This window comes from Xenopus laevis, chromosome 7L (genome assembly GCF_017654675.1).
Source record: "Xenopus laevis strain J_2021 chromosome 7L, Xenopus_laevis_v10.1, whole genome shotgun sequence".
Classification (NCBI taxonomy): Eukaryota; Metazoa; Chordata; class Amphibia; order Anura; family Pipidae; genus Xenopus; species Xenopus laevis.
Window position 1 is genome coordinate 33,072,508 of NC_054383.1, and position 25,451 is coordinate 33,097,958.

At 37.4% G+C, this 25,451-nt stretch overlaps 1 protein-coding gene across 2 annotated transcripts in view; it reads right to left on the reverse strand.

Moving 5' to 3' along the window:
* Nucleotides 1-11,261: 11,261 nt before the first annotated feature.
* The window catches only part of htr7.L (5-hydroxytryptamine (serotonin) receptor 7, adenylate cyclase-coupled.L), a 68,928-nt gene continuing 54,738 nt past the window's right edge, over nucleotides 11,262-25,451 (reverse strand). For both annotated transcript variants that reach the window (XM_041568753.1, XM_018225324.2), the window contains exon 4: nucleotides 11,262-12,317. The gene's annotated coding sequence lies outside the window, so the exon portion shown is untranslated. The remainder of the gene's footprint in view (nucleotides 12,318-25,451) is intronic.

Below are 25,451 nucleotides of genomic sequence, written 5' to 3' on the forward strand. Positions count from 1 at the left end.
ACAGATAGTTAATATCATATTTAGTGGCATATTAAAGAATCTTACCAAACTGGAATATATATTTAAGTAAATATTGCCCTTTTACATCTCTTGCCTTGAGCCACCATTTTGTGATGGTCTGTGTGCTGCCTCAGAGATCACCTGACCAGAAATACTTCAACTCTAACAGGAAGAAGTGTGGAAGCAAAAGACACAACTCTGTCTGTTAATTGGCTCATGTGACCTAACACGTATGGTTTGTTGGTATGTTTGTGAGTACAGTGAATCCTACGATCCCAGGGGGCGGCCCTTATTTTTTAAAATGGCAAATTTCTATTTTCTATTTATGATTACCCAATGGCACATACTACTAGAAAAGTATATTATTATGAAAATGGTTTATTTGCATGAAGCAGGATTTTACATATGAGCTGTTTCATGCAATATCTTTTTATAGAGACCTACATTGTTTGGGGGGTATAGTTTTCCTTTAAAGAAGAAGGAAAGTCGTCTTGCACTTGGTGATTGTATTTACTTACCTGAAACCCCCGGGCCACTGCTCCTATCAGCAGAAAACTGCACCGGCCCAGGGTTATTCCAGAGAGCACCACGGATCGATCCTCTTCCGGCTTCTACGTTCTTCAAATTTCCAGAGGCAGATGTATGAGCAGTAGAATGAAATAGCCGACTTTTTAGTTAAAAACTAACTAAACTAATGAAGTTAGAAATTAATATTCATTGCTAATCAACATTTTGATGCATTTGAAAATGGAATACATTATAGAGGTATTATACTGTATGTTGCTATTGATAATATTGAAACAGAAAAAATGCCTATGACTACGTATCTTTGGATACAAAATGCATCAGGACGTTTTGATTTCACCCATGGAATAAAGACTTAAATTTTATTCATCTGGTGTGTCGCAGGAATGTGTGCCTTTTCGTTTATTTCATTGATAATATTGCCCAAATATATATGGCTACAAAGAGACTGGAAGAGTGGATTTGGAGGGGGGGGGGGATATAGCAAAAATGTACACATTGCTAAGATAATTTATATACTGCTAATATGTAAATGTGAGAGTGCAGCACATTATTGTCAAGGTAAAATGTACAATGCCAGGTATTATTTGTAATTTTCAATTGGTTGCATTTAATTATTATCCTCATTGAAAATTATTTCTTTGTACGTCTGTCATATTGCACAGCGTTATACAACACATCTGTATGCAGAACCATGGACCTGCTAACACCTATATAGTTACCTTGGACACATTTGTATACACGAGTGCAGTACATACCCATTTACTTACTGTTTTACTCAATGATTTAATTGTATTTTACATTATTTTAATCTACATTAAAGTACCTTTGGCTTAAAGGGAACATACAGTATCAATTGAAACCTGCTCCTGTGGGGGTGGATAGAGGCAGCACTCTGGATGGGGAAACTAGTACTTTTCTAAGAAAAACCCCCTGTTGAGCACTCATGTTTGTTATTAGCCAGCCACCGTACTGTACTACATGGAGTTCTGGTGCAGTACATAAATACCATGACAGTACATTGCAATTTAAACAGTAAGCCTAAACAGATTGCTATAGTACATGCCTGAAAATGTATTGTGCAGAAGATACTGCAACTCCAAGTGCAAAGAGATAACAATTTAGCATTATGCGAATTACAGTTAGGTCCATAAATATTTGGACAGACAACTTTTTCTTCTAATTTTGGATCTGTACATTAACACAATGAATTTTAAATGAAACAACTCTGATGCAGTTGAACTGCAGACTTTCAGCTTTAGTTCAGTGGGTTGAACAAAAAGATTGCATAAAAATGTGAGGAACTAAAGCCTTTTTTGAACACAATCACTATGTCAGGGGCTCAAAAGTAGTTGGGCAAATTAAAAAACTGAAAATAAAATGTTCATTTCTAATACTTGGTTGAAAACCCTTTGCTGGCAATGACAACCTGAAGTTTTGAACTCATGGACATCACCAGATTCTGGTTTTCCTCCTTTTTAATGCTCTGCCAGGCCTTTACTGCAGCGGCTTTCAGTTGCTGTTTGTTTGTGGGCATTTTCTTCTGAAGTTTAGTCTTCAACAAGTGAAATGCAGCTTTATTGGGTTCAGATCAGGTAACTGACTTGGCCATTCAAGAATATTCCACTTCTTTGCTTTAATAAACTCCTGGGTTGCTTTGGCTGTATGTTTTTGGTTATTGTCCATCTGTATTATGAAACGCCTCCCAATCAATTTGACTGCATTTAGCTGGATTTGAGAAGACAGTGTCTCTGAACACCTCAGAATTCATTCGGCTGCTTCTGTCCTGTGTCACATCATGGATAAACACTAGTGTCCCAGTGCCACTGGCAGCCATGCACGCCCAAGCCATCACACTGCCTCTGCCATTTTACAGATGATGTGGTATGCTTTGGATCATGAGCTGCTCCACGCCTTCTCCATACTTTTTTCTTGCCATCATTCCGGTACAGGTTGATCTTGGTTTCATCTGTCCAAAGAATGTTTTTCCAGAACTGTGCTGGCTTTTTTAGATATTTTTTAGCAAAGTCCGATCTAGCCTTTCTATTATTGATTCTTATGAGTGGCTTGCACCTTGCAGTGCACCCTCTGTATTTACTTTCATGCAGTCTTCTCTTTATGGTAGACTTGGATATCAATACACCTACATCCTGGAGAGGTAGTTCACTTGTTTGGCTGTTGTGAAGGGGTTTCTCTTCACCATGGAAATGATTCTGTTTATCCACCACTGTTGTCTTCCGTGGACGTCCAGGTCTTTTTGCGTTGCTGAGTTCATCAGTGATTTCTTTCTTACTCAGGATGTACCAAACTGTAGATTTTGCCACTCCTAGGGGCAGATTCACTAAGGGTCGAATTTCGAAGTTAAAAATACTTCGAAATTCGACCCTCGAATTGAAATCCTTCGACTTCGAATATCGAAGTCGAAGGATTTAGCGCTAATCCTTCGATCGATCGATCGAAGGATTTTTCGTTCGATCGAACGATTAAATCCTTCGAATCGAACGATTCGAAGGATTTTAATCCAACGATCGAAGGAAAATCCTTCGATCAAAAAAAGGTTAGCAAACCTATGGGGACCTTCCCCATAGGCTAACATTGACTTCGGTAGGTTTTACCTGCCGAAGTAGGGGGTCGAAGTTTTTTTTAAAGGGCAAGTACTTCGACTATCGAATGGTCGAATAGTCGAACGATTTTTCGTTCGATTCGTTCGATTTCGTTCGAATTCGAACGAATTTAACCAATTCGATGGTCGAAGTACCAAAAAAATACTTCGAAATTCGAAGTATTTTTCATTCGAATCCTTCACTCGAGCTTAGTGAATCTGCCCCCTAATATTGTTGCAATTTCTCGGATGGTTTTTTTCTGTCTTTGCAGCTTAAGGATGGCTTGTTTCACCTGCATGGAGAGCTCCTGTGACCGTATGTTGTTTGTTCAAAGCAAAATCTTCCACATACAAGCACCCCCCCTCAAATCAACTCCAGGGCTTTTATCTGCTTCATTGATAATGACATAACAAAGGAATTGCCCACACCTGCCCATGAAATAACCTTTGAGTCAGTTTCCAATTACTTTTGAGCTCCTGGTCCAATTACTTTTGAACCCCTGGTCCAATTACTTTTGAGCCCCTGAAATGAAGTGATTGTGTTAAAAAAAGGCTTTAGTTCCTCGCATTTTATGCAATCTTTTTGTTCAACCCACTGAATTAAAGCTGAAAGTCTGCAGTTCAATTGCATCTGAGTTGTTTGAATGCATAGGTGTTGGTTCAAATTCATATTATAATCCTGTTTATGTTTCATCTTAAACTTATTGTGCATATTGATAGTTTTTGCTTCCTTGTTGATGTTTTATTGTTTACCAATCTTCACATAGCCAAGGGTTGTTTAAGTATTTACTTTAGCGAAATATACAGATCTAAAAGTTACATTCGTGATGAAAATGCAATGAACAATGACAGAGATGGCAAGCTCTCGGGCTGCTCATTTGCATTTAATCATTTTTATAAGCTATCAATGTTGAACCATGTAATAGTGTACTAACTATATTGTATTTCTGATGATTATTGAAACCTGATAGTAGGGTACTGATTTATTTGCCTTTCAACTAAAGCAGCTGAACAGTAGAATATTGTTATACTGTGACCCTTTTTCTGTAGTACAAGCACAAATTGAAGAAAATTGGAGACCAATAATAACTGGCAAGCAGATTCTTGTACTTACACACCACATGGCAGGAATGACAGCAGAGTGTTTCTGGGTCTCTACAGAGGCATCCTCTTGGGGAAATTAAGCTGCGGCCCCTACACTAGGCAGCCATCATCTGGGAAAACTGCACTGCTCTTGCTAGCTTGCCCTGTCTATCTAAGCTCTTTTAGTAAATGCCATCAGGTTCCAGACCTATTGTTGTCTGTTTTGAACTTCCTCTTAAGTCAACCAGCCATCAATAATTTGATTATAAGCATTGGGTCTGTTAAAAAGGAAGCCTTCATTAACTGGTTCCTCAGAGGTGTAAACAGTTCCAACTGTTCATAAATCTATGTTTTTCCTGCTCTCATCAATCAATTTATCTCCTTCTGATACTATGGGGTCCAATTTCATTTTTTCCACTAAATGCGTGGTTTTCCTATTTTTTAAAAAGAAAAATGCTAAAAATTCTAAATTTATTACATGTAAAAACCACGGAAACCACTAATGCAAAACTTTGCCAGATGAAAGTTATTGAGTTCCTATAGAAGTCAATGTGAGCGGCGCTAAACCTATTGGACCGTTTTAAATCAATTCTAACTTTTAGAGGTTTTCAGAATTTTTTTCCCCTAGGAATTTTTCAAAAAGCTCAAATTTTCATGAGCTTTTAGAGGTATTTGTATTTTTTTTAGCGCATCATTCAGTGTTATTTTCCATTCATACTTTTTTTATTTGGATGTTTTAATAAATATCATGACATTTGTGGTTTTGATAAATAGGCCTCCACGGGTCCCACTCTTTTGCTACGATTTACATATTTCAAAATTTATTTAGAATTTATTTATTTCTTTGCTGCAATGCCCCTTTCATTCTATATTTTTGTTGCCTTATTGATTTTTTGCACCTCTTTGTATTTCATAAAAATTCCTTCCGTCCTGGCACATTGAATGCACATATTTTCCTTATAACCTTAACACTGACCTTTTTATCAAACCATAAGGTTTTGCTTTTCTTCATCTTTCCTTGCTTACAAGTGAAATATACTAACAGTATATTTGTTAAGCAGCATTTTCTTTCAGTGTTTAGCCCTGTGAAAATGTTTTCTCAGTTAATATTGCAGAGATGCCCTATTGTTTAAGTTTGCACGTCTAAAATTGTGTGTCTTAGTTATTCCCTTATACAGTTGTTTCTGCAACTTAATCTCAAGTAGACCATGTTATGATCATGTAATGCTCACCCACAGTAGTGCTGGAGATTAATTAAGTACAAGCATGGGACCTGTTATCCAGAATGCTCGGGACCTGGGGTTTTCCCGATAATTTGGATCTTCATATCTTAAGTCAACTATAAAATAATGTAAACATTAAATAAACCCAATAGGCTGGTTTTGCTTCCAGTAAGGATTAATTATATATTTGTTTGGATCAAGTACAAAGTGCGGTTTAATTATTACAGAGAAAAAGGAAATCATTTTTAAACATTTGGAGCATTTGGATAAATTGGGAGACAGCTTTTCTATAATTCTGAGCTTTCTAGATAACGGTTTTCCGGATAACAACTCCCATACCTGTATTATACACTGGGAGGTTTGTACCATACACCAATGGTAATTTTTTTAGTTTTTAGGTCCAGCTGAAATCTCTACCTTTAGGTCCTCCGCACATTACCAAGATTCTGTTGCTTTAACAATCTTTTCTTATCTTTTTTACACTTCTGATTGGGTCTTTAATAGGCCTCTAATTACAGCCTTATGTTTCTGCCACAGCATAGGCCTTTGGAGTTCTCTGGCATCATTTTCTCTGAAATTGTGGAGATTAAATTAAAGGCAACAACAAAATAGGCATTTCAGAAGGTTTCCTTTCCACATAACTGCTAAACATGAGGTCTTTTTTTTTTACCTAAACAAAGTCTAACCAGTTCAATCATCTGTATTCAAAGTTATAATGGCAGGTCAAATAATTCTGCAAATATCTAAAGAAATTCAAAATGTGCAGGTGTAGACATGAATATATATGTATAAATAACCATGGGGTAGCAGACGTGTTATTTTAAGGTTTAGGGGCTTATCTTTGAATGATACGTATCAGTTCCCTTTACTGCGTCTTTCCACTATAAATACATATTGGAATATTGTTCAAGGATCCTCATTATCTCAAAGGACTCGCTGTTGCAACATTGAAGTAATTTTTTCTGACATGATAATTATCTGTTGCACTTCATTTGAATAAATCGGTAAGATGCTGTACAAAGACTGCCTGGGAAATGGACAGTAATATTATAATACATTTGCTCTGGTTCCCAGTGTATATATTATTACAGTGTCATTTATGTCATAGAATAATATGCAAATGTTATGAATTTATGTCAAGACAGGGGTGCATATTGCCTATTTAACTTCTTCAGACCGCAGCAATATAAATGTTCATATACCTCCAAGGATTTTATCAAATTTTGTTTATTTTATAGTCACTTATCTTCTTAAGGCCCGTTCACAGTTTATTGTTTTTCCATTTTCAGCTTTGGTCATTTACAGTAATTTGCGGTAATAATTTACAAATTCTTTGCCCTCTGCTGTTTTTACATCACCTTGGTGTTCGTCATTATTTTATGACTTCAAACATTAAAAGGCTACAGACATGGATAACCATGCCAACCACTAACATTCTAACCTCAATTATTTCATGCATTTCTATGTAATATTGTTGCTATTGTCTTTATAAAGGCATCATTTACAATCTGCAAATGATTTTACAAGAAATGACTGAATTCTACTGACCTAATTGCTCATGTATCCATGATAACGTATCAGAGGCAGCATGTATGTATTTATTAAGTTTCATTATACTTAGAGATTGTTTTTGAAAAACTTTATTTTTCACTACATACAGTATGGTTTGTTAAAGTCAGGTTCAGACTAGTACATGGCAGTGCATCTATATATCCCATGTCCATCTGGTTCATGTCTCTGAGATTGCCTAAATGCAATACAGAATCAAGTACCAATCAGTTCCACATCAGTAGTAATAATGCAATATGTTCAGCTACTAATATGTCTTGTTGTTAGAAATAACAAGGGCATTTTCATAGGATAACCAATTGTCAGGCTGTAATGGTTTAAGATAAGTTAAGAGAGTAGTGAAGGGCGAATTTGTCGCGTTTCACTTTGCTGAAAAATGTTCAAATTTCCAGTGAAATTCACAAAACGGCATAAAATGTGTGAGACGCGAATTTTGACGCTCACGTCAATTTTCCCGCCGACATTAAAGTCAATGGGTGTCTGAATAATGTTGACACGTGACGGTTTTACACCGGCAAATTTTCGTGTCAGTTTTGCGATTTTATTCGGCGGTGACGAAATGCGGAAATTGGCCGCAAATTCGCGCCTGCAGAATTTATTTGCCCATCACTATTAGAGAGTATTATTTTTCTTTATCCTTACTAGGTCAGATTATTTCTATTGGCTTGATTCATTTAACTGGAAACACTGTTTGATAAACAGAATTTTATTTATAAAAAAAACAAGATACGCATTAAAAATAAAAAATAAAATACACTGAAACAACCCACATTTAGGCGAGCAAGCCTCTTGGTTCTGAATGCTTTACACTCCATCTGGCTGAGAAGAAGGGAGCAGAGAGCTGGAGCAATCAATAATGCCAGATGTTGAAATTATATATATATATTCTTTTACTTTTTAGATAATATTTTTTGTTTTTCTTACAAGGTTCTACTCTGACCTTCTCTGTAGTCAGATACCTAGAGATAGAACATGTTTCAGATCAATACCCTTTAACAAGTATACATTCCAATATCAACTGTTGATGTTACTATACAATATGTACTTCAATTGAATATTTTTTTTATGTCAGTCAGCTCATTGCTGGTCAGTGGAATTTACTTTAAGTTTTTTAATTTATTGAGGGTCAGTGGAGTTTGCCCTAAGTTTAAAACCCAACATACATTGCTGCCCCTGTCAAGTTGCTCAGTTTTGTCATTGCTGCATATTTAAATGGGATCTATCGCAAAAATAAAAATGTAATATAAGCTTTATCTTGCTGAAATAAGAAACTTTCTAAATATAATCAATTAAACATGTTGTACCATTTATGAAATAATCAAGTTACTCTTCACCCTCCCCCTCTAAGCAACCTGTCTCTCTTCATTCTGTCTTTATGCAGTAGGTGGAGTCAGGTTTTGATGGACAGTTAGGTCTAATATATCCTTTGGGGGGGGGGGGTTGAAAGCTTAACCGGGTGCTCACTCTTTAAAAATAACCAACTCTGATCGAAATCCTGTTTCTCTGCATACAGGGTGTTTGCCAAAGTCTGTTGTTTTGTTATCTTTTGTTTGTGCTGGAGTTAGTTATTTGAGTTATTCTGCTAAGAAATGGAGCCCCCCTAAAAAACGTATTAGACCTACCTGTCAATCAAAATATGACCCAGACCTCAGCATGAAGAGAGCATGAAGAGTGACAGGTTGTGGAAAGCAAGATAATGAATAGTAACTTGATTATTTCTTAAACGGTACACAATTATTAATTGATTGTTTTCTGAAAGTCTTTCAGTGAGATGAAGATTATATTAAATTACATAAATTCTGTAAATTTCTGGGTAAGTGCCACGTGTTTTCCACCATGCAAGCCTATAATATTGCCCTAAATGATGCCTCATGCTGAAGAAGGGCAAGTATGGGTACGGGCTAACCATATCCCATTATTCACTCCTGCAAATCTTCTAACCAGAAAACATTTTTAATATGTTACCAATCATGTACACTGTATTAATACTACCTGGAACTTATTTTAGACCTATGGTCTAAATTTCATTTACTGTAAATTAAGGGCCTTATTTATCAAAATCCTAATTTTTCAGCGTATCTTATTAAAAAAGGTTAGACCAAACTAGAATCCACAGTTTGACCTTATTTATTATTAAAAAAAAAGCATGATTTAATTGGATTGTGGAAAAACAATAAAATAAAGCTAAAATCCTAATCGTACGATTTTTTTTCCAGATTTTTTCCCCTGAATTGCTTGATTTTTCTGATTTTTGCCCGAAAAAGTCGGATTTTCAGGCTAATTGCAGGTCAGACCTCAGTAACTTCCAAATAGGATAGGGACCTCTCCCATTGACTTATATACGACCTCGGCAGGTTTGAGATGCCGGCTTTTCAGATTTAGACTTTTTCCATCCTTGGGGTATAATAAATCTCGAAAAATTTGAGGTTTTTTTTTCAACTACAAAGTCGGTTTTTATAGTAAAAAAAACTAGAATTTTTTGAGTTTTTGGAATACGGACTTTAATAAACAACCCCCTCAAATGTTTCGCTCAATTTTGAGTTTTTCCCCTGATCTGAAAAAATTTGGATTTTGATAAATAACCCCCTTACTATAGTATGGCTATTTGTGTGTCATTCCTGAATCAGACAGTGTGTGCAAACTTGTGAACCGGAAGCTGCAAATTATCGTTTACATTGCTACCTCTTCCCTGATCCTTTAGATATGACTGAGGCCAGTTACACCAGTTCTAAAATGTAAAAATCATTAGGGAGTGTATTGAATTAAATTGTAAAATTTTAAATTGTGGAAGTCCCTGAATCTCTGAGCGGTTGCTTTCAGAAATAAAATGAGATTATCATTTTAAGATGACCATTTTCCTGAATCACCAATTTTGTAAATGCAGCATAGCAATTTCAAAAAACAGACAAGATTTTATCCCATATTTATTTTGATTGTTTGTTACAATTTAATTACATTAATTAAAGTTTTCAGTTTTATGAAGCAGCGCTGTGTATCCCAAATTGCTATATTCATAGCGATCAAAAATGACATTCAGGCACCGGACTACTAAGTATAGTGACTATGATGGAAACATTCTCTACAGTGTACCACAATAGTCAATGCAACACAGCTGCCAAATCTACCCAGCAGATGAAGCAATCTTTGCTCGTTCCTATAAAAGGGAAATAGTCTGCTCTCTCTCCATTAGAGATGCATGTGATACCATGAATAACTACACCTAAATATGGCAACTGTTTTTAGAACATAATACATTCTTATATTCGTATTGCCTTAAAAGCGATGTATAAAAATAATCTGTCTCTCGAATTAAATTATGTCCTGTTGCCAAGGCTTGCATTATTCACTTTTACATTCGAGAGATATGAGTAAGAAAAAAAAAGCCAAACTCACAGTTTGTGTCATAACAATGCACTGTGTGAAAAACATATTTACTTTATATAAATATAGGATGGACCACAAATTAGTCAGCTCATCATCAACACATGTTCCTCAAGACAGGGTATTTTGTTGGGTAGAAGCTCTTACCAAAATAAATACGTTTCTGGTCTGGGTAAAATCTCATCTAATAACATTGATATTAACTTGTTCATTTGAGAGACTTGGGGGGTTAATTACTAAAATTCAAAATTTATCTTATATTTATTAAACCAAGCTAGCCCAACCTCCATCCAAACATTTTATCTTATATATCAATAAAATAACTTGAAAAATTCAATAAAATTTAACAAAAACCTGAATTGTACAAATTTTTCAGATTTGACGTCCAAATCACTCGTTTTTTTTTCAGTTATCGCCCAAAAACACAGAATTCGGATTATCTTCAAAATGTAAAAGGGACATCTCAGGTTTGAGATGACAGATTTTCGGACTACTAGCAGTTTGGGGGTATAATGAATCTTGAAAAATTTGAGGAATTTGTCCCAAAAAATACCCAGACCATAAAAAACCATTCTTTAGTAAATATCCCCCTTTGAAAGTCAAAACAAAAAAAACTTTTTTTAGACATTAAAATCCTTAAAAATCTTTACTAACTTTCACCAATCTGTACTGGTACTGTAGGATCCAAAGATTCTCCCCAACAAATATATATTTTGATCTGGTATCAGAGTAGTGTAGAGACTGTGTGACTTCTCAGAGATAATTAAATAGCCAGTACTGTGTGAGGCACTAGTCTAGAAGAGGTAATGTAAATCGCTGCATTGTTATAAAGGCTTATACACATACTGGTCACTGACACTAAGCAATGAAGTTCCATGATTTGATCAATGACAAACACTCAAAGTATTTCTAAAAGTACAATATACTTATTTATACAATAGTAGTGACATACTGTACCTGATGACATTCTCAAGTAAAAATTCAGGTCACTGTTGACCCATAATTCAACTTCCCGAGTTTTAGCACAACAAAAATTGATTGGTGGAAAAAACACATTTTTCTTGGAACTATGGCTGAATGATCATTTTCCATGGGTTGAAAAATTCAAAAAACTTAAATGCCTTAAATTTGACATTGACTGCTCCCATTGACTTCTACATGGAGCTTTTATATGCTGAAGTTGTATAGCTTTACACATTTTTTGCATTTAATAAATATACATAAAAAATACACAAGTTGTTGAAAGCACAACAAAACCTGATTGGTGGAAACAATTCTAATTTGAACCTTGATAAATCACCCTAGTATCTAGTAGTCCAAAGCAACTGGGCTTTTGAGTTGTCTCACAACTCACCTGAGTGGCTTCTTCAGTCTGCTGACATTTTTTACACATGGAACAGAATTTATTGATAAATCTGGGGTACAAAGCTCAACTATATTTATACAGGAAAAAGAGTGTACATTCCATAGTTAAGATGCTTTATTTATAATTCCTCTTTCCTCTGTAGACTTGGTTGCAGTTTCCTAATGTGATGTGCCTAAAGACTGCAGGACGAATAAATTGGGTGCAGCACTGGTTAAAATGACACAGTAAAGAGTATTATAAAGATGGCCAGACAGAGCACAGTACTATTGCAGAGTCCCTTTAAAATGCATATTCTTTACTTGACATTTAGAAAAATAAACCATATACCTATATCTAAAAAATGTTTATTTGGTACGTAGACTTTATAATTCGTTTTATTAATGATTGTAATACACATTGAAGATTGCGCTCATATCAGATATAACCACAGTGCCGCACTGAATAGTGGAAAATCTCTTTTGAAGAGTAAAGACATTCCTCTGGTTGTAGATAAAATGGTACATGATTGAAGCACAAATTATGAGTTTCAGCCTGCTGATAAATTGATCGTTTTCATCATCAGTTCTTTCTATAAAAGAATAAAAATATGGTAATTAGAGAATATACTATTTTATTAATAATGATGTACAGCTGTAGAATTATATTGTTGTACTGCTGAGAACTTTCAACAGAGGGATTACTTGTTGTACTGTAAATGGAAAGTGGATCGCTACTCATTTTCTTGAGTCACAACCTGTTTCCCATTGAAATCAATAGGAATCATCATAAGATGTAATGGAGAAAATAATGGTGACACAACAAAGCAGTACACCATTAGTATATAGCATTGTGCCCCACTCAATTATCCTTAAAGTGATACTGTCATGGGGAAAAAATTTTTTTCCAAAATGAATCCAGATTTTTCTATATTCAATTTTGAAATCTGACATGGGGCTAGGCATTTTGTCAATCACCCAGCTGCCCCAAGTCATGTGACTTGTGCTCTGATAAACTTCAATCACTCTTTACTGCTGTACTGCAAGTTGGAGTGATATCACCCCCTCCCTTTTCCCCCCCAGCAGCCAAACAAAAGAACAATGGGAAGGTAACCAGATAACAGCTCCCTAACACAAGATAACAGCTGCCTGGTAGATCTAAGAACAACACTCAATAGTAAAAACCCATGTCCCACTGAGACACATTCAGTTACATTGAGAAGGAAAAACAGCAGCCAGAAAGCATTTCTCTCCTGAAGTGCAGGCACAAGTCACATGACATGGGGCCAGGGCCGCCATCAGGGGGGGACAGGGGGGACAAGCGTACCGGGCCCGGGCATGAAGGGGGGCCCGGCAGCGCTGCATTTTTTTGAAGATCCGGGCCCCCCTTACGAGCGCCCGAGCCGTACGTCATTCCTCTTGAGTGCCGAATGCGGAAGTGCCGAAAAGCCGAAGCCGATGCGCCGAAAAGACCCGAAGTCACGGAAAAAGCCGAAGTCCCGAAGTCACGAAGCGCCGAAAAGACCCGAAGTCACGAAAACAGCCGAAGCCGAAGTCCTGAAGCAGCGCAAAGACCCGAAGTCACGAAAACAGCCGAAATTGAAGTCCTGAAGCGGTGAAAAGACCCGAAGTCACGAAAGGAGGCGAAGTTGAAGTACTGAAGCCATGAGTTCAATTCTACTGAACACCAGTTTGTGGTTTTTTTTTTTTTTAATCCCCTGGCCACCAATGTATTATTTTAATATTCTATAGGCCCCTGCCACCAATCTTTTTTTTAAAACTTTTTTTTTGGGGCCCCAATTTTTTTTTAACTCGTAAGGGGCCCCTTGCCACCATTGTTTTTTTTTTGGTTTTTTTTTTAAAAAAAAATTAATTTTCTTTTTGGTGGCCCCAAATTTTTTTAACTTGTAAGGGGGCCCCTGCCACCAGTTTTTTTTTTTTTTTCAAAAAAAAATTATTTTTTTTTTAAAATTTTTTTTTGGGGCCCCAATTTGTTTTTAACTTGTAAGGGGGCCCCTGCCACCAGTTTTTTTTTTTTCAAAAAAATTTTTTTTTTCAAAATTTTTTTTTTGGGGCCCCAAATTGTTTTTAACTTATAAGGGGGCCCCTGCCGCCAATGTTTTTTTTTTTTTTCAAAAAAAAATTAATTTTTTTTCAAATTTTTTTTGGGGCCCCAATTTGTTTTTAACTTATAAGGGGGCCCCTGCCACCAATGTTTGTTTATTTTTTAGTTTTTTTTACATTTTTTTTGTTGGGGCCCCAAGTTTTTTTTAACTTATAAGGGGGCCCCTGCCACCAATGTTTTTAAAAAAAAAAAAAAAATTTAAATTTTTTTTTTTGGGGCCCCAATTTTTTTTATAAGGGGGCCCTGACCATCAATAGCTTTTTACAACTTGTGTGGGGGGGGTTACTTTTTTAGCGCTGATGTCTGTGTGGTCTTTTAACTGCGATGTGGGCGGGATATGGGGCGGAGCTTGGTCGTCAGTGTGGGCGGGGCCCAGGGGGCCCCAAAAATTTTGTTGTACGGGGCCCCGTGATTTCTAATGGCGGCCCTGCATGGGGCAGCTGGGAAATTGACAAAATGTCTAGCCCCATGTCAGATTTCAAAATTGAATATAGAAAAATCTGTTTGCTCTTTTGAGAAATGGATTTCAGTGCAGAATTCTGCTGGAGCAGCACTATTAACTGATTCATTTTGAAAAAAAAAATTTTTCCCATGACAGTATCCCTTTAAGGTACATATAAAAAAGTTAAGAAAATTAAGAAATTAGCACTATGTAATTGAGCACCAAAAACATGTTCACTTACCTTTTACTGATGAGTTAAAAACACATTGGGACAAAATATACATCCCTGCATACTTCCAATATGTCAGTAGAAAACTAACCTGAGTAGTCCCAACTGGTTTTTCCCCTCATCGCAAGAGCAACCTTATCATTATATTTAAAATATCTGGGATATTTCTAATGTTGCTTGTTGGTTACATACAGTAGATATGAAATCTATTCCTCAGAATGCTCAGGACCTGGGGTTTTCTGGATAAGGGATCATTCTATAATTTGGATCTATACCTTAAGTCTGCTAAAAATCATTTACACATTTCCTACACAGAACCACCATGAACCCCTACAGGCTGGTCAAAATATATCCAGGCACACCAGACACCTGCTATAAATATGGGGTGGAATTGGCTACTCTATTTCATGTTTTCTGGAGCTGCCCCCATATTCAGCAATTTCAGGTGTAGATCAGGGATGGGCGAATTTGACCTGTTTCGTCAAAAATTCACCGCTGGCGAAATGTCGCAGACACCCATTAAAGCCTATGGGCGTCAAAAAAAATTTGTCGCCCGTCTTTTTTTGACGCACGTCTCCATACAAGTCTATGGGCGTCATTTTTTCGGCGAAACGAGGCGAAAAAATTCGCCCATCCCTAGTTTAGATACTAGATTTTATACAATTCAACTTCGCCCTTCCCAACATACGATCTACGATGCCTGCTTGCTGAGGCTTACAGACCAACTAACTCTTAAATAGAACCAAACCCTTGCTAATAAAAACTCCTACTAAAATTATTAGAATTGCTTAGAAATTGATAACTGATAACCAATTCTATTTTGGGAGGAACAAAACATGTTTGAAAATATCACTCTCAGGGTAACACACAGAAAGCCAAGCGTTATTGGAAAGCCTTGTTTCCTTCTGGTGTTCCGTCAAGCCACCACTGGAATTGATTCAATCAGAGGATATGGAAATCAAGGGCAAACAGCAAAATACCAGCTAATCAGTGCTTTATTGTGCTTCCCATGTTTGAAAATATGATCAAAATAGAGTGTTAGATTATGGGCCTCTCACACTGTGTTCATTTATTGATTTATCTGACCTTTCAGACCCCCCCCCCACTTTCTCCCAATCCCTGTTTGTCTTTGTTGCTAGTGTTTTTACTTTTTTATTATATTGAAATTAGTATGAGTAACCACCATGGAGAAATAATACAGTATAAATACAGCACAAATAATTTCCAAGAAACATTATATAAAATGTAAACATTGCTTCAAGTAGGCAATCAAATCTCTTGGTATTGGAGAGCTTCATTTGTATTGATGATAAATCATTCACCTCTGAAGAAGTTTTGTACAATTAGAAAATATCAAGAGCTCAAAATCAATACTCTAGGGCCAAGAGCTTTTAAACAGAAATACAAATCTGACTCACTGTCACAGCCCTTTAATTCACATTTTGAGGTTCAATAGCAAGTAATGATTAGTGTACTGTATATAGCTCTATAGTTATTGAAAGAAGGTATATGATGTGTTTTGACCATGAGATGAAGTAAAAACCAAGGAAAAAGCTGGGCATTTGATTTGACAGAGAAAAGCTGTTTTGAAAGGAATGTATGGAGTAGCTTTTAAGGGGAACTAAAGTCTAAAATAGAATAATACTAGAAATGCTATATATTGTATACTACATAAACATGAATTTACTGCACCAGAAGCCTAATTAAACAAATGATTTATGCTTTCAAAGTTGGCCACAGGGGTCTGTCATCTTGTAAGTTTGTTAAACATATTTGCAAGACTAAGACTCAGTGGGGCTCATTTATTAACGCAGCGCAGCGCTAAAAAGAGCGCAGTGGCCAGACATTTGCCCAGCGCATGCGAGTATTTAATAATGTAGCGCACGATACCTTAACAGTGCGATTTGTGCGCTAATGTAGACACAAGACAGGTGCGACGTGTGAAACTGCGTATCAGCTGTCGCAGTGCTTATAATAAATTGTGCGCACAGGAAGATACCGCAAAGGTAAGGATTAGTTGTGCTCATGTATGAATGCGCTGCTTTAATTAGTTGCGTCACATATTGCGCATATTGCGTTCACTTAGACGCATCTGCATTTGTTTCTGTGCTAATATTTGTTTGGTTGCAAAGGTGTTTAGCCTACCTGATACCCTTAAAGGAACCTTGGTCAATATAAACATGTTGGGTGGAAGGCGTGGTTAATATGCACTTTACAAGGGTTGTTCATCTTGAATATACTAGCGCAGCTGGGCAGGAATGCGCATTTTGAAGAGCGTTACTATTACGCCACGAAGAGGCAGGCGTAAAAATTGTGGTGCTGTTGCCCGGGTGCAGTTTTGCACATATACAGACGCAAATCTGCGACGGCCGCAGTGCAAGCGCATTGTAGCCACGCCCACAGCCACGCCCCTAACAACCACGGCATCGTTTGCGACATAAATGCCCAATCTTTTGCGCAATGCGCATAAACAAAACCATCGCAAAAGCTCTGTGTTATGCGCAATATCACGCAAATATATTAGCGATCACGCTTGTGATGGCGCAGACAACCTTTTGCGTCCACTTATGCGCTGCGCTGCTTTAATAAATGAGCCCCAGTGTGGTCTGGGCTTCAGTTGTGAGGTTAAGTTTAGAGATTTTTATAACTTATCAAAAAAGCATTAGTCAAATAATATCTGCCATAGAAGCCTATACAGCAAGACTGATTAATAATCAGAATATACAGACTGCCCTGGGTCTGCAGTTACAAATCTCTACACAGTCGCCAGCTGCTCTACAGGGAAACAAACAAAGCTGCTTGAGATCAGTGAAATAAGGCGGGAGTTCCCTGCCGTTTGAAAGTATGATCAGTTTCCCTGCAGAGGAGTTAGGGACTGTCAGAAGTTTCCTATCCTTAGCAGTCAGAGCAAGGGGGAATTTCACTACATACAGTCAGGTTTATTATGAAAATGGTACACATTTTTTTAATTAACCCTTTAAGTGCCAGCAGAATTGACCAATTTGGTTACGCGAAATGCCAGACGTTTTTGAAACATTCTGTGCTCTCTCACTTTAGGGGCATTTTCTGAGGGGAAACCTATAGTTCAGCTAGGAAAACTATACATTGTTTTTTTCGGGAGAAACTGAGCTTTCTAAATCTGCCTGAGTTTTCTTGTATTTCCACCTCTGCAAAAAGATTTATAGTGCTAAATACAAAAAAAAAATGAAAAATTCCTATTTTTCACAATATATGAACTTATACCTGAAAAATATTTCATTTTACGCATGAAAATCCAACTGATTTGGAAAGCCTCATGTCTCTTGAACATGCCAATACCAAATATGTATAGTTTTAGGCAGATTTAGGACATCTGTACAGCAAAAACTACCGGCAGTATATTACCGAATTTTGAAAGCAGAAGGCAGAAAACGGCATACTTTTGATTCCAAGGCCACAAAATCCTGAAACAGTATGTTTACCCCAGAAGACCATATATTTTTGGAAAGTACACATTCTGCCGATTCCAAAATGGGTAACTGTGTCTCTCTACTCCTAACTACCAAACATCAAAGCTTGTCTGAACGTAGCGTTTTTTATCAAAATGTATCAAAATTTTGAAAAATCACTTCAAAGGTTTTATTTTGCTGCTCCGCATATCACACACTATATTAGATACCAAGAAAAAGCACCCTGAATATAATTGCCAGGGGTCCACTGAACAATTTGATCCCCATTGTGCATAGGATTACCAAAGTACCTGGCATTTAGAGACCCCAATATGAAGTTAGCACATCCAAATTGTCCAGGACTTTACTTCAGCTACTGAAAAATCAACACACTGACTGCATTTTTTGTGGGGTAAAAACACCGAAATATACGTTTACCCCCCAAAACCATATATTTTTGGAAAGTACACATTCTACCGAATCTAAAATGAGTACCCATGCCTTTCTGCTCCAAACTACTGAGTCGCAAGGCTTTCCCAAAATTGTCAGTTTTGGTGAAATATCTGAAAATTTCCTAAAAGCTTCAACTTCCCAGCACCATATCACCCATGTATCATTACATACCAAGAAAAAGCACCCTAAATATGATTGCCAGGGTTCCTCCAAACAGTTTGGTAGCCATTGTTCATAGGTTTACCAAAGTATCTGGCATTTAGAGGCCCCAAAATGAAGTTAGCGCATACAAATAGTCCTGTGAGTAACTTGAGCTAATGAAAAATCAACACATTGACTGCATTTTTTGTGGGGTAAAAACACAGAAATATACGTTTACCCCCCAAAACCATATATTTTTAGAAAGTAAACATTCTACCGAATCTAAAATGGGTACCCATGCCTTTCTGCTCCAAACTACTGAGTCGCAAGGCTTTCCCAAAATTGTCAGTTTTGGTGAAATATCTGAAAATTTCCTAAAAGCTTCAACTTCCCAGCACCATATCACCCATGTATCATTACGTACCAAGAAAAAGCACCCTAAATATGATTGCCAGGGTTCCTCCAAACAGTTTGGTGGCCATTGTTCATAGGTTTACCAAAGTATCTGGCATTTAGAGGCCCCAAAATGAAGTTAGCGCATACAAATAGTCCTGTGGGTAACTTCAGCTAATAAAAAATAAACACATTGACTGCATTTTTTGTGGGGTAAAAACACAGAAATATACGTTTACACCCCAAAACCATATATTTTTGGAAAGGACACATTCTACCGAATCTAAAATGGGTACCCATGCCTTTCTGCTCCAAACTACTGAGTCGCAAGGCCTTCCCAAAATTGTCGGTTTTGGTGAAATATCTGAAAATTGCATCAAAGCTTCAACTTCCTAGCACCATATCACCCATGTATCATTACGTATCAAGAAAAAGCACCATAAATATGATTGTCAGGGTTCCTCCAAACAGTTTGGTGGCCATTGTTCATAGGTTTACCAAAGTATCTGGCATTTAGAGGCCCCCAAATGAAGTTAGTGCATACAAATAGTCCTGTGGGTAACTTCAGCTAATGAAAATTCAACACATTGACTGCATTTTTTGTGGGGTAAAAACACTGAAATATATGTTTACCCCCCAAAACCATATATTTTTGGAAAGGACACATTCTACCGAATCTAAAATGGGTACCCATGCCTTTCTGCTCCAAACTACTGAGTCGCAAGACCTTCCCAAAATTGTCGGTTTTGGTGAAATATCTGAAAATTGCCTCAAAGCTTCAACTTCCTAGCACCATATCACCCATGTATCATTACGTATCAAGAAAAAGCACCCTAAATATGATTGTCAGGGTTCCTCCAAACAGTTTGGTGGCCATTGTTCATAGGTTTACCAAAGTATCTGGCATTTAGAGGCCCCCAAATGAAGTTAGTGCATACAAATAGTCCTGTGGGTAACTTCAGCTAATGAAAATTCAACACATTGACTGCATTTTTTGTGGGGTAAAAACACTGAAATATATGTTTACCCCCCAAAACCATATATTTTTGGAAAGGACACATTCTACCGAATCTAAAATGGGTACCCATGCCTTTCTGCTCCAAACTATTGAGTCGCAAGGCTTTCCCAAAATTGTCGGTTTTGGTGAAATATTTGAAAATTGTCTCAAAGCTTCAATTTCCCAGCACCATATCACCCATGTATCATTACGTACCAAGAAAAAGCACCCTAAATATGATTGCCAGGGTTCCTCCATACAGTTTGGTGGCTGTTGTTCATAGGTTTACCAAAGTATCTGGCATTTAGAGGCCCCAAAATCAAGTTAGTGCATACAAATAGTCCTGTAGGTAACTTCAGCTAATGAAAAATCAACACATTGACCGCATTTTTGTGGGGTAAAAACACAGAAATATATGTTTACCCCCCAAAACCATATATTTTTGGAAAGTACACATTCTACCGAATCTAAAATGAGTACCCATGCCTTTCTGCTCCAAACTACTGAGTCGCAAGGCCTTCCCAAAATCGACGGTTTTGGTGAAATATCTGAAAATTGTCTCAAAGCTTCAACTTCCCAGCACCATATCACCCATGTATCATTACGTACCAAGAAAAAGCACCCTAAATATGATTGCCAGGGTTCCTCCAAACAGTTTGGTGGCCATTGTTCATAGGTTCACCAAAGTATCTTGCATTTAGAGGCCCCAAAATGAAGTTAGCGCATATAAATAGTCCTGTATGTAACTTCAGCTAATGAAAAATCAACACATTGACTGCATTTTTTGTGGGGTAAAAACACAGAAATATATGTTTACCCCCAAAACCATATATTTTTGGAAAGTACACATTCTACCGAATCTAAAATGAGTACCCATGCCTTTCTGCTCCAAACTACTGAGTCGCAAGGCCTTCCCAAAATCGACGGTTTTGGTGAAATATCTGAAAATTGTCTCAAAGCTTCAACTTCCCAGCACCATATCACCCATGTATCATTACGTACCAAGAAAAAGCACCCTAAATATGATTGCCAGGGTTCCTCCAAACAGTTTGGTGGCCATTGTTCATAAGTTTACCAAAGAATCTGGCATTTAGAGTCCCCGAAATGAAGTTATTAGCTGAAGTTACCCACAGGACTATTTATATGCACTAACTTCATTTTGGGGCCTCTAAATGCCAGATTCTTTGGTAAACCTATGAACAATGGCCACCAAACTGTTTGGAGGAACCCTGGCAATCATATTTAGGGTGCTTTTTCTTGGTACGTAATGATACACGGGTGATATGGTGCTGGGAATTTGAAGCTTTGAGGCAATTTTTAGATATTTCACCAAAACCGACAATTTTGGGAAGGCCTTGCGACTCAGTAGTTTGGAGCAGAAAGGCATGGGTACCCATTTTAGATTCGGTAGAATGTGTACTTTCCAAAAATATATGGTTTTGGGGGTAAACATATATTTCTGTGTTTTTACCCCACAAAAAATGCAGTTAATGTGTTGATTTAGCTGAAGTTACCTACAGGACTATTTATATGCGCTAACTTCATTTTGGGGCCTCTAAATGCAAGATACTTTGGTAAACCTATGAACAATGGCCACCAAACTGTTTGGAGGAACCCTGGCAATCATATTTAGGGTGCTTTTTCTTGGTACGTAATGATACATGGGTAATATGGTGCTGGGAATTCGAAGCTTTGAGGCAATTTTCAGATATTTCACCAAAACCGTCAATTTTGGGAAGGCCTTGCGACTTAGTAGTTTGGAGCAGAAAGGCATGGGTACTCATTTTAGATTCGGTAGAATGTGTACTTTCCAAAAATATATGGTTTTGGGGGGTAAATATATATTTCTGTGTTTTTACCCCACAAAAATCTCCCAAATGAAAATAGTACATATGAATTTTCACATATGACACTCTGACTGCTACAATACAAGCACCTGGTATGTGCATTATGCACCATAAGACCCCCTAACAGTATAGAGACCCTAGAAAACCATATATTTTCTGAAAGTACACATTCAGACGAATCTAAAGCAAGTAATTACATCTTTCTACTGCAAACTACAAAACCGCAAAGCAATGCTAAACATAACGCTTTTTATGGAATTTCTGAAAATAGTCACAAAGCTTGCATTTTACCCCATTATATACCCCACATTTTGTAACGTACCAGCAAAAGTCATCCTCAATATGAAAGCCAGGAGTGTACTGAACAGTGTGATGCCTGATATGAAAAGATTTACCAAACTAGGTGGCATACAGAGACGCCCAAATGAAAATAGTACATATGAATTTTCACATATGACACTCTGACTGCTACAATACAAGCACATGGTATGTGCATTATGCACCATAAGACCCCCTAACAGTATAGAGACCCTAGAAAACCATATATTTTCTGAAAGTACACATTCAGACGAATCTAAAGCAAGTAATTACATCTTTCTACTGCAAACTACAAAACCGCAAAGCAATGCTAAACATAACGCTTTTTATGGAATTTCTGAAAATAGTCACAAAGCTTGCATTTTACCCCATTATATACCCCACATTTTGTAACGTACCAGCAAAAGTCATCCTCAATATGAAAGCCAGGAGTGTACTGAACAGTGTGATGCCTGATATGAAAAGATTTACCAAACTAGGTGGCATACAGAGACGCCCAAATGAAAATAGTACATATGAATTTTCACATATGACACTCTGACTGCTACAATACAAGCACATGGTATGTGCATTATGCACCATAAGACCCCCTAACAGTATAGAGACCCTAGAAAACCATATATTTTCTGAAAGTACACATTCAGACGAATCTAAAGCAAGTAATTACATCTTTCTACTGCAAACTACAAAACCGCAAAGCAATGCTAAACATAATGCTTTTTATGGAATTTCTGAAAATAGTCACAAAGCTTGCATTTTACCCCATTATATACCCCACATTTTGTAACGTAGCAGCAAAAGTCATCCTAAATATGAAAGCAAGGAGTGTACTGAACAGTTTGATGCCTGATATGAAAAGATTTACCAAACTAGGTGGCATACAGAGACGCCCAAATGAAGATAGTACATATGAATTTTCACATATGACGCTCTGACTGCTACAATACAAGCACATGGTATGCGCATTATGCACCGTAAGACCCCCTAAAAGTATGGAGACCCTAGAAACCCATATATTTTCTGAAATTACACATTAAGACGAATCTAAAGCAGGTAATTACATCTTTCTATTGTGAAACTACCAAACTGAAAAAGCAATTCTAAACATAACTCTTTTATGGAAATTCTGAAAATAGTCACAAAGCTTGCATTTTACCCCATTATATACCCCACATTTTGTAACGTACCAGCAAAAGTCATCCTAAATATGAAAGCAAGGAGTGTACTGAACAGTTTGATGCCTGATATGAAAAGATTTACCAAACTAGGTGGCATACAGAGACGTCCCAATGAAAATAGTACATATGAATTTTCACATATGACACTCTGACTGCTACAATACAACACCTGGTATGTGCATTATGCACCATAAGACCCCCTAACAGTATGGAGACCCTAGAAACCCATATATTTTCTGAAAGTACACATTCAGACGAATCTAAAGCAGGTAATTACAATTTTCTACTGCAAACTACAAAACCGCAAAGCAATGCTAAACATAACGCTTTTTATGGAAATTCTGAAAATAGTCACAAAGCTTGCATTTTACCCCATTATATACCCCACATTTTGTAACGTACCAGCAAAAGTCATCCTAAATATGAAAGCAAGGAGTGTACTGAACAGTTTGATGCCTGATATGAAAAGATTTACCAAACTATTTTGTACACAGAGACCTCCAAATGGTTATATAGCAGACAAAATTTCCAAGGTCAAAATGAAGTAACAAAAATCCCTAAAATCCAACAAAACCGCAAAAATCAATGCTTTTTTTTTTTTCGCCTACTGTAATCAGCAGTCAGAATCAATTTTTGATAATTTTAGCATGGCCAAATAGGTTTTACAGACAGAAAAAGGGGAACAACACCTTTGCAAAGCTGAAAATGTAATAAAATGGCAAAACATGCAATAAAATGTCTAAAAATGCACCAAAATCACCCAAATTGCAGTATAATCACCAAAATAACATACAAAAGGTATTGCGCAGTGCAATTAGCGAATACGCTATTCGCAATGGCAATAAAACAGTTTTTTCAGCAAAAAAAACAGACGATGCGATAAGAAAAAAAAAAAAAAAATACACAACAGTGCAAGTGTGTATGTGTGTGTGTACAACTGACCAATTGCATGTTGTGTGTGTGTGCAAGCGTGTGGGGGTGCTGTGAATGTGTGTGACCCCCCTGATCCCCCAAAAATGTATGTGATTGTGTGTAAGTGTGAATGTAAGTGTGTAATGGGAAAATAAGTGTGTGTTTGTGTGTTTGTGTGTGTTTCTGTGTGTGGATGGGCACTAACCTGGGGGAAGCAGGTCCAGATCGTTGTGCAGGGCTGGAGGAAGAAAATGCTGCATCACCCAGGAAGATCCGTTGAGAGGGGGCGGAGCTTCGGCTCAGGAAGTGAAAGCAGCAGCAGGACACGCAGTGTGCACGTGTCTGCTGCTGCATTTGGGGCCCCTGGGCGATCGCGCCTCAGGGGCCACTCGTTCCCGGCCCCTGCTCGTTGCCTGGGGGCTGGGGAACGAAGAGGAACGGAGCAAGCGGCTTGAAAAGCCGCTCCTCCGTTCCCTAACCCTGAAATGCTGCAGAACGTAGAATCTACGTTCTGTGGCATTTCAAGTGCCATCCCCACAGAACGTAGATTCTACGTGGGGTGGCACTTAAAGGGTTAAAGTATATTGGAGATAGATTTCTTTTTCATTAAAGAAAGTAAAAATGGGATTTTATTTTTTTGACTTTACATTCCCTTTTAGGCCTTTCTGTTTTTGTGATCATTTGTGCAAAGCCAACGACTAACAGGAACAGCAGGAACTGAACAGAAGCTGTGGCTCCTCTGCCCTTCCTCATCTGCCAATGCATCATGAACTGGCCAACATGGCGGATCAGCAAATGACATTTGTAAAGCTGCCTGATCCCTAAACCACAGTACATGGCAGGCCCCCATACACGCACATATAATCATATGAACTGTAATTTGTATGATTTTATTTGTGCTTGAATGGCCACCTTTACATAGATAGTTATGAGCATGGAGTAAAGAGACAATAGTAAATTCAACTGCCAACAGGGAAGAGCAAGAGCTCTTATAAAAGTAGCCAGGGCTGTTTTTGTGCTGTGCCACTTGCCCCATCCATGTCTTTATACAATAAACCCTACAAACATTTAGGGGCAGATTTACTAAGGGAACGATTGGAAAGATTTTTAGCGATCGATCGAAGGATTTCTATTCGATGTGCAAAGACTTAGAAAAGTTCTGTGGAAGGTCCCCATAGGCTAACATTGCACTTCTGTAGCTTTAATTTGGCGAAGTATGAAGTCAAGTTTTTTTTAAAGAGACAGTACTTCCATTAGCAAATGG